Source organism: Chanos chanos, chromosome 3 (assembly GCF_902362185.1).
Source record: "Chanos chanos chromosome 3, fChaCha1.1, whole genome shotgun sequence".
NCBI classification, from domain to species: Eukaryota; Metazoa; Chordata; class Actinopteri; order Gonorynchiformes; family Chanidae; genus Chanos; species Chanos chanos.
In genome coordinates this window covers 46,824,857-46,833,307 of record NC_044497.1, presented here as the reverse complement: position 1 = coordinate 46,833,307, position 8,451 = coordinate 46,824,857, and positions in this window count along the sequence as shown.

The following is an 8,451-nucleotide window of genomic DNA, read 5'->3' as shown; positions in this document are numbered from 1 at the left end:
AGAGAGACTGAATCAGACGAGTGAGGCAAGCTAAAGGAATGATGTGTATAATGATTATAGAATGCAAAGGTTTCTATTGTATTATTCATTTTCACTACATAGAAAGATTAATATGAACTTTAATAGCAGCAATGTTGTGTATGCAATGTTGCGTAAGGTATTTATGTTAAACTTCAGCTAGACCCAAGTGTTGGGGTCATGAATATGATTTTGGTTATAGTTGTGTTTATGGTTACAGTTAAGCATTACCAGTCTCTAAAATTTGAAATTGAGATGCTCATCGTGACTGTTACATTAAACTGTAAGGCATAAAAACGTAAGCATACAGCAGTATTTGGTAAATACAAAATACTTTGCACTTCACACTTTCAATTAGTTAAACTACATTCAAATAATAATTTAAAAAGTATTAGAATAGTAATACAGATTCATCACACCTCTCCACACAATGAGACATAAATAATATTATATCATTAGATATAATTTGATTTTCTTTCCGTTTGTCACAATGGATCTGTCACTGAAGAAACTGTCACATTTTAATTGAAAATGTAATTTTGTAGTCGATGTGCAACACTGGATCTCATTTCCTCATACTTTGCTCCAAGTCATATCTTAAAAATAGTGTCAGGATTTTCCGGACAAGTGATACAATGATTTTTTGACAGTCTTACACAGCTCATTGGTATGCTCCTCTATCACTTTACCTCACCAGCATGTAATAGCAAAGGTTAAGTCACAAGACAGAACAAATCGTGGTTAAAAGCACACTTAATACAATTAGGTAGGCTATATCTATTTGTGAACCATATCATAAAAATGGACAGTGAAGTGTAACAATGCAAACACATTATTTCAGAAAACCAGCAGTTTTTGTTTAAACATTTAAGCAGATAACTTAAATGCTACCAGTCATGCTATCCACACAAAGACTCAAAGGCTGAGACAAGTAAGCAGTCCATGCATACAAGTATGCACTAGAAAATAAGCACTGCAAAGTGAATTCGAATTGTTTGTTAGGTTTGAGAAATCTCATTAAATGGAGTATTAAATTCAGAAGCCTTTTGTACAATACAGTCATTTACCTAGCTGTAGAGAGCGGTTTGATGATTTTTGTCCATTTTCCGTTTTTGAACACATATTCGCTATCCATCTGTCTCTCTGGTGTATTGTTCATTTTTATGACAGAGATTTAAAGATTTTAGTTTATCCTGTGGAAAAGACAGAAAAACACAAGTACAATGATGCATTATGTTCTTTATTTGATGGTGAGATGCCATGACAGGTAAGCAACAACTATTGTTGTTGTTGTTGGCCATCCAAATGATATAATATTACTTCAAGACAAAGTTAATTTTTTTCAAAATTCTCTCTGAAGCACAATTCTGAAGCACATTGTGTACATTTCTGATAACTATTTATGGCAGCCCCATTGAAATTGTAAAGGAACAACTTTAGCCAAATCAGTCCCTCACCACTTGTTTTAAACAAACAGGAACTAAAATTTGGACAAATTGTGTTTATAGGTGCATCCCATTTGGTAAATGAAATCCAGAGATACAATAATCATGTAAATCTTGTCCTGTTTGACTTAGTTTGACATTTGGGTGAAGTTGTGTCTCGAGGTTAAGCGAAGAACATATGGTCTTGTTCCCACACACACTCAAAACACCTCCCTCAATCCTTCAGCTATGTTGACTCAGGGCCAGTACCTCCCTCTAGCTGTCAGGTCATTAATAGATTTGATATCTCTGTCTGTAACTCTAAAGAAAACCTTTCGCAGACGCCCCCCCCCCCCCCCCAAAAAAAAAATTGACTGACCTTGTGTCCCACTTGTGTTTTTCAGGGGACTTAAGACGTGTTTAAACACGCATGACACGTAAAAGAGCAACCGGAAAAGGAACAACACATAAAATGAGGCTGACTCAGTCTAATGGTGCTGATACAAGATGGTGATATTGTATGTGTGGGGAATCAACATACTTGTTTATTTTTTTATTGATTTTAATTAACTAATTTGCCTGTTTCTGAAGTGTTATTGTAAGATTATACAGACAGCAACTGTTCAATTTGTATAAATTCTGTTTTCAGGTTCAATCCATGTTCTTAACAAGAAAAAAAAAAGGAACAACAATTGCGCAATGGGTTGTAAACGTTTGTGTGTGTGGTATGCGTTCCTTCAGATTTGAGTGTAGAAGAATCCGTTCCCACCTAGTCTCCCTCATGCAGAGAGAGTATTGCATTCCATACTGTCTAAAAATACCACTTGCAGAATGATTAGTAATGATAAATTAGGTCCTTATTTTTTTGTCTTCATAAATGGGTAAATGGCAGTGCTGATTAATCAACCAGTGTGGCAGCCAATGAACGGCAACTTACATTCAAACTGAGAGTCCCACTTTTCTGAAACCAGTTTGGTCCCAATTGTGGATTTTTAGATAAATTTGAGTTGGCACTGTTTTGTCCTGTATGATTTAGTTAAATCTACAGTAAAGCTGTCATCACTTGCACCCACAGAGAGGCCCAGTATAGCAGGATGTAATAAATAACTTGTGTTTTGATTCCTGGATCACTGTCTACGCCAAGCAACTCCAACATGGAAAAACACAAGAGTCCGCAAACCACTGCTACAAATGCTATACAAAACTGTGGAGTTACTTCAATTAATAATCTAACAATGGTAGGGTGGAACAACTCATTGGTGGAGTTGATCATTTTTTCTTTAAAGAGCACCTTTGAAAAAATCTCCTGATACTTTTTTTCCTACTTTTTCTGACATCGTATACACTGTGGTGGCAAAAGGATTTTTTCCCAAACATATGTTTATGTCTTTACAGATTAAAAACTATTATAAATGAAACTATAAGTCAACACACTGAATAAACCTGCTAATCACTGATAACAAAAAAACCTGCTTGATTTATTAACCTAGCTGAACAAAGCTTACAACAGCTGAATGTCGATAACAAGACATCCATAAAATTTGACAGTCCTAAAGAGATCCCCGACTCCAAGCAATGCCAACCCTACAGGCAAATCTTAGACAGAGAGTTATCAAGTGTTCAACCACAGTACCCATTATTAGCCAGTCTCAATTAAACCCCTGTTGTCATGGGAAATGTCTGGAAAGTTTTTACATACCTTTTTTACATCCAAAGACTCGATTAAACTGACTGATGATGTAGGACACTGGGGCATGTTCACGTAAATCTGACTTGACTTTGGGTTTGGTCTATTTTTAGCTGTTGTCCCCTCTAAGTACAAAGTGAGTTACCTGATAGCATGGCCATGTGTCGGGCCACAACACTTAACACTCTTTGGCTATATTCGCCCTCCTTTTCACCCGTCGGGCCTGATAAACACTTCGGAGCGATGTCTCAGACTTGTTTTCTTTTAATCGGAGACAGTCAGATCAAGAGAGTGGAGACAGACAGGGTGACTATCCTTAGACAGCATCAAATATTCGTTTAAAGTGACCGAATCTCGAGTTGAGACCCAGGACATTCAATTGGCATTAAATTTCCTTGTGCTAATAGATCTGAAATCTTTCCAATACTTTCCATGATTTATTTTATATAGATTTGTGCCTGAGGGAGAGCAGAACAGGTGAGGGGTCTAGGTTCACTGAAGTTTATTGGTTCATTTCATAGTGTGAATAATCTTTCTTAGAGTGAAATTACACTTAGACTTATTTAAGTAGCTCTTTCTTTGAGTACAGGGTGACCTCTTATTCATTTAATCAGTGGCAGTGAGGTCACAGGAGTGCGGTTAAATTGATTGGAAAGTCTCTGACACTCATCCTGATTTGAGCCATAAACGCCTACAAAAATGTAAATGCGTTCTTTTTGCAACTTCAAAGCAATTTTATGACTGTCCTTAAATGCTCCAATCTCATCTTTTTTTCCTTTGTATGTACAAATCTGAGAGACGTGTGTAAGGTTTTCTTCATTACTGTGTTATTCACTAAATTCATTAAATGTCAATGAGAATAAGATTATACTCACGCCTACTGAACATAACTGGAATAGGTCTTAAATGCTCTAATTGTGTATGTCAGTACAGACCGGCATCTAGCATCTGGACACACCATTTTAGTGTTATTTATATGCCTGAATATGTTTCATAGGTGGAGATTTTGTGTGAGGACAATAAATATACTCGCTGGTATGTTAGAACATGGTGCATAGAACTCCTCTGAGAAGATTCTGATGGCATAAAGGCTTAAGATCAGGGTATGAGTGAAGACCCTATTTATCTCTCTCTGTGTAATGTGAGGTGTTCTAACAAACAGCTTTTTCCGAAACCTGCTGGCCGTGGTTATAATGCCCTGTTGGAAGAACACATGGGCCCCTGGTTTTTAGCATGAGTCCAGATTTATTTATTGGACCATTATAAGCAGGCCACATAAAATAGATGGATGAGAAGGTTTGCATGGTGACAGATCACCTTATCAAAGCATAAACAAACACTTCTATGAATAAACCAGGATAAACATGTGCTGGTATACAGGGCCAGATTCTGTGCACATTTGAACAGGCACATTTTGTGCTAGATTTTTTTTTTTTTGCAGGATTTTGAACACTTCATGATGGAATTTACAACTTTTATGTTCATATTGCATGAATTATACAGAACTGAACACGATTGCTGAACACAATTGAACACACACATATACACACAAACACCAGGCTCAGACCTCACAGATACTTCTCAGGCCGTTGAGAAGATGTCTTCAAGTTTTGGCAGCTGTTAAAATAGACTATGCTCAAATTTCAACCTTTAGAATCGCTGCACCCCCTGGGGAAAAAGTGTGTGTAGCTGACTGTCTGTCACTGTCTCTGCTCCCCTCTGTCTCCGCTCACATCCACAAAACTCAACCTCTCAAACCACGCATCTCCAGTCCTACAGCGTATCTATAGGCTTGTATTCTATGCCCAGAAGTCTAGTTGTGTTAGTGTTCAGTCCTCACACACACACACACACACACACACACACAAACCAAAATGTCAAGTGGTGTAATTCTGGTCTCCCCTTTGTACCGCAGTTATCAGTCCCAGGGCTCTTTGACAGCTGTGCCTGCAATGTTAACAACCTCTACTCTCTAACTCCTTAGATATCAACAAAACACATTAAGAGGCCTCGCTTTCAAATTAGTGATACAAGACATACTCAGCTAGAGAAAGAGCTACAATATCCAGTGGATGGACCCTATTTGCTTGTCTTTGAAATGTGTGAAAATGTGCATAGATGGGATGTCTAGGATGTGTAATATGACAATATCTGCCTCGTAACCATTTCACAAATTGACGTCTGAAAGATCTCAGTTAATCTTCACTTATTGTAGTTTTCTGGATTAAACTAGTGTTTTTTAATGCAGATTTCTTACATGCACATTTAGTCCTATTATGGAATAAATCCTAAGAGTTGCAACTGATACCATAATTCTTTTGTATTCAGGAATTCAAATAGAAATTTTCAAGTGAAAGTTTTATCTTCCAAGCAAGCTTTGTCCTCTAGATCTTGGCATAAAGCAGACAGATAGTCCAACACTGCTGGCAGCAGTCATTGTGAGTCCAGTGAACAGTGACAAAAGAGAAGTGTTGGTTGCCAGGTAGCAGAGGGGGTTTCTTTTCATCACAGTCATATATCAGTGTGCACTGGTTCATGTATGGTGTTATTATTGGAAGCAGTGAAAACCAACACCCTCCTGTTTTTGATGGTGTAATGGAATATTACAAAAGCGAGCAGTCATTGTTACATCATCACACTTTGGTGGGTGGGTGGTGTGCGGAGGGCGGGGGGGGTGTTAATTGTTTGTCATATTACACATAATATGGAATAACTTATTAGCTTCTGCGACATGATCATGTTTGAAGCCACAATAAGACTACAGCCGTCAAAGCTCTTGTAAAGTCAACACACCACTTAATATGGCTTTAATGAATTATGTATGGTGTGTTTGCGTATGATTGTGTGGATGACTCTACTAATGGGTGTGTTGCTGAGTGGATTTATGATGATGGTCTGATCTATAATGCGTAAGGGGTACACAGAGTGTTAAAGGTAATAGGCTGTGCAGATTGACAGTGTGTTTAAAATGTCAAGTGTTTCTGTCCTCAATAAGGCTTACACAAACCCTCCACACCTGTTAGAAGGGAGACTGGAAGTCAGCTTCACATGGTATGTGTTTCTTAGCATCATGGCTGACTGATCAGTTTGTTAAGACTGCCTTTCGAGGAGGCATAGTACAAAACAGGGGTTGTAAGAGGACTACTGAGAAAATGAGGCAAAAAACCACAACATTAGTCCTAGCAACAGTGCAGATGAACTAGGTTTAATCATCAGATTTGAATGAGAGACATCAAGAATGTCTATGGTTTTGAAGCCTGTTCATCTAATTGACAGTATTTCTATTTTGACTGATATTTGATTATTACTTTGCTTTCTAACAAAATTATAGTGGGCAATATTTCTCAGTGGCTATTAGAGCAACAACATAGCAAACAGAAAAGAATATAGAAATTCATTGTGAACTGAATTCTTGACTAGTGTTTCATCTTAGAGCAAAGCACCTACTCATTGGCTGAGTGGAGCCTAACAAAGGCAGCCTATATATCACTATCACACAATACAGATACACACACACATATACTAATCTCAATGGTCTTCAAACTAGACCTCACATGTTCCATGTGTGTAAATAAATACCAGTGTTATGACAGGTCCTACTCTGATATTAGCTGTGATTTGTTGTGTGTCACATATACTGTTACAAACATAGTGACGTGTCCTACGTTGGCCTCCCGCAAGTTAAGGGTGTTCTTTTAAGGTTTGGCAGAGCACCTCTTCCAAAATAATGTTGGAACTGATGTGAACTGTCAGATCTCTCAGTATCAGAGACAATATTTAAGCAGTTTACCTAGTACCTAGATGCTATACTGATGTCAAACAATAGGGCTTCAGACAAATCCATGTTTCTACACACTTTAGGGGCTGGAATTTTGTATCTGCATGGTAGGACTAATTTTCATAATAGCTGTAACAAATATAGCTCTCATTGCTATAACCTGTAGAAGGCAGCCAGCAGTATCAGTGATTTATAAGTGTGAAGCAATTCAGTGTGACTAATAACACTAAATTGTATAGACGGATGAATGAATTTACCTCATCGGGCATTGTTTTGTATGATGGTGTAATTGTCGCTGAAAAGTCTCAGCAGCATATAATGTTGCACGTATGTTTATGTGGGTGAGCCACATGTACTGTGTGAGATGGCACATATAAAGTTGGGGATCTAGTGTGATATATATATTAAAAAAAATGTGTATAAGTGACCACAGAGCAAGAATGTCAGTCGTGGTCTCTCCGTGTTTGGCTCAGAGCACTTGAGACATACTTGTCTGTGTGAAAGCGTGTGTGTGTGTGTGTGTGTATGTGCAGTGGCCAGCAGTAACAGAGTGTCAGCTTTCCTGAGAGTTTAATTATAACCTGTGTTTTTGCTCATGCAGGCGCCTGCTCTCTAACCCATCCTCTCTGACTCACTCGTATGGACTGGCTGAATGGGGACACTTCACTCTCAAACTGGGGCGCTGTTTGACCGTTTCCTCAGTATCACCCTAAACAACACCCCAAAAATGGACAGACACTTATTTCAAATAAACAAATTCAATGGGATGAGAGAAGCAGTCAAATCTAGAGCTGGAAGCTGTGTATGAGACAACATGTTGTGGCCACATGTTGTAGCTATGTCAGGAAATGAACTCATTTTAAATGAACATATTCAAGGAAAGCAATGGATGCTTTACAGTTAATGAATTTAATTATGGGGATTAAGGTTTATGACTCTGGCTTTTTTTAAGAGCTTCATGTACAGTAACTATGATTCTTATACACTCTTCATTTTAGGATATTTTTTAGGCTTTAGCACATCATTAAGACTGACAATTTGAAAAAAATTCAATCAAATTCGTGGACAGTTTTCAATAGCAAAAAATATGGTACAATGGGATAGTAAATACAGAAGAGAAAAATACACACACACACACACACACACACCAATGTAAGCACTGCAATTAGGTCATCTACAGGTTCTGTGAAGCCAATTAGCTGACTATGGAATTGGTCTTAAGTGCACGGTCTGACATCCACGCCATGCAATTCCAACAATGCTCAGATAAACAGAACAACTATGTGACCTAGACCTGTCTGACTGACCTCCACACAGCCCACATAATGAAGGCCATTGGGTTTGTTTTGACTATGTCTCTGAATGTCTTTGTGTTGTAATTACTTTAAGAAATGGAGTGTGGCACATTCAAATACACTTTCTACGAGTCTTTTTAGACCTGAATTAAAGTGATGAATCAAAATGATAAAATAAAAAGCTTATTTAAAGTCTGAGTAGAACTCTTGCATATGCAGAAGTCATAGAGGTCACCTCATTTGTTTCAC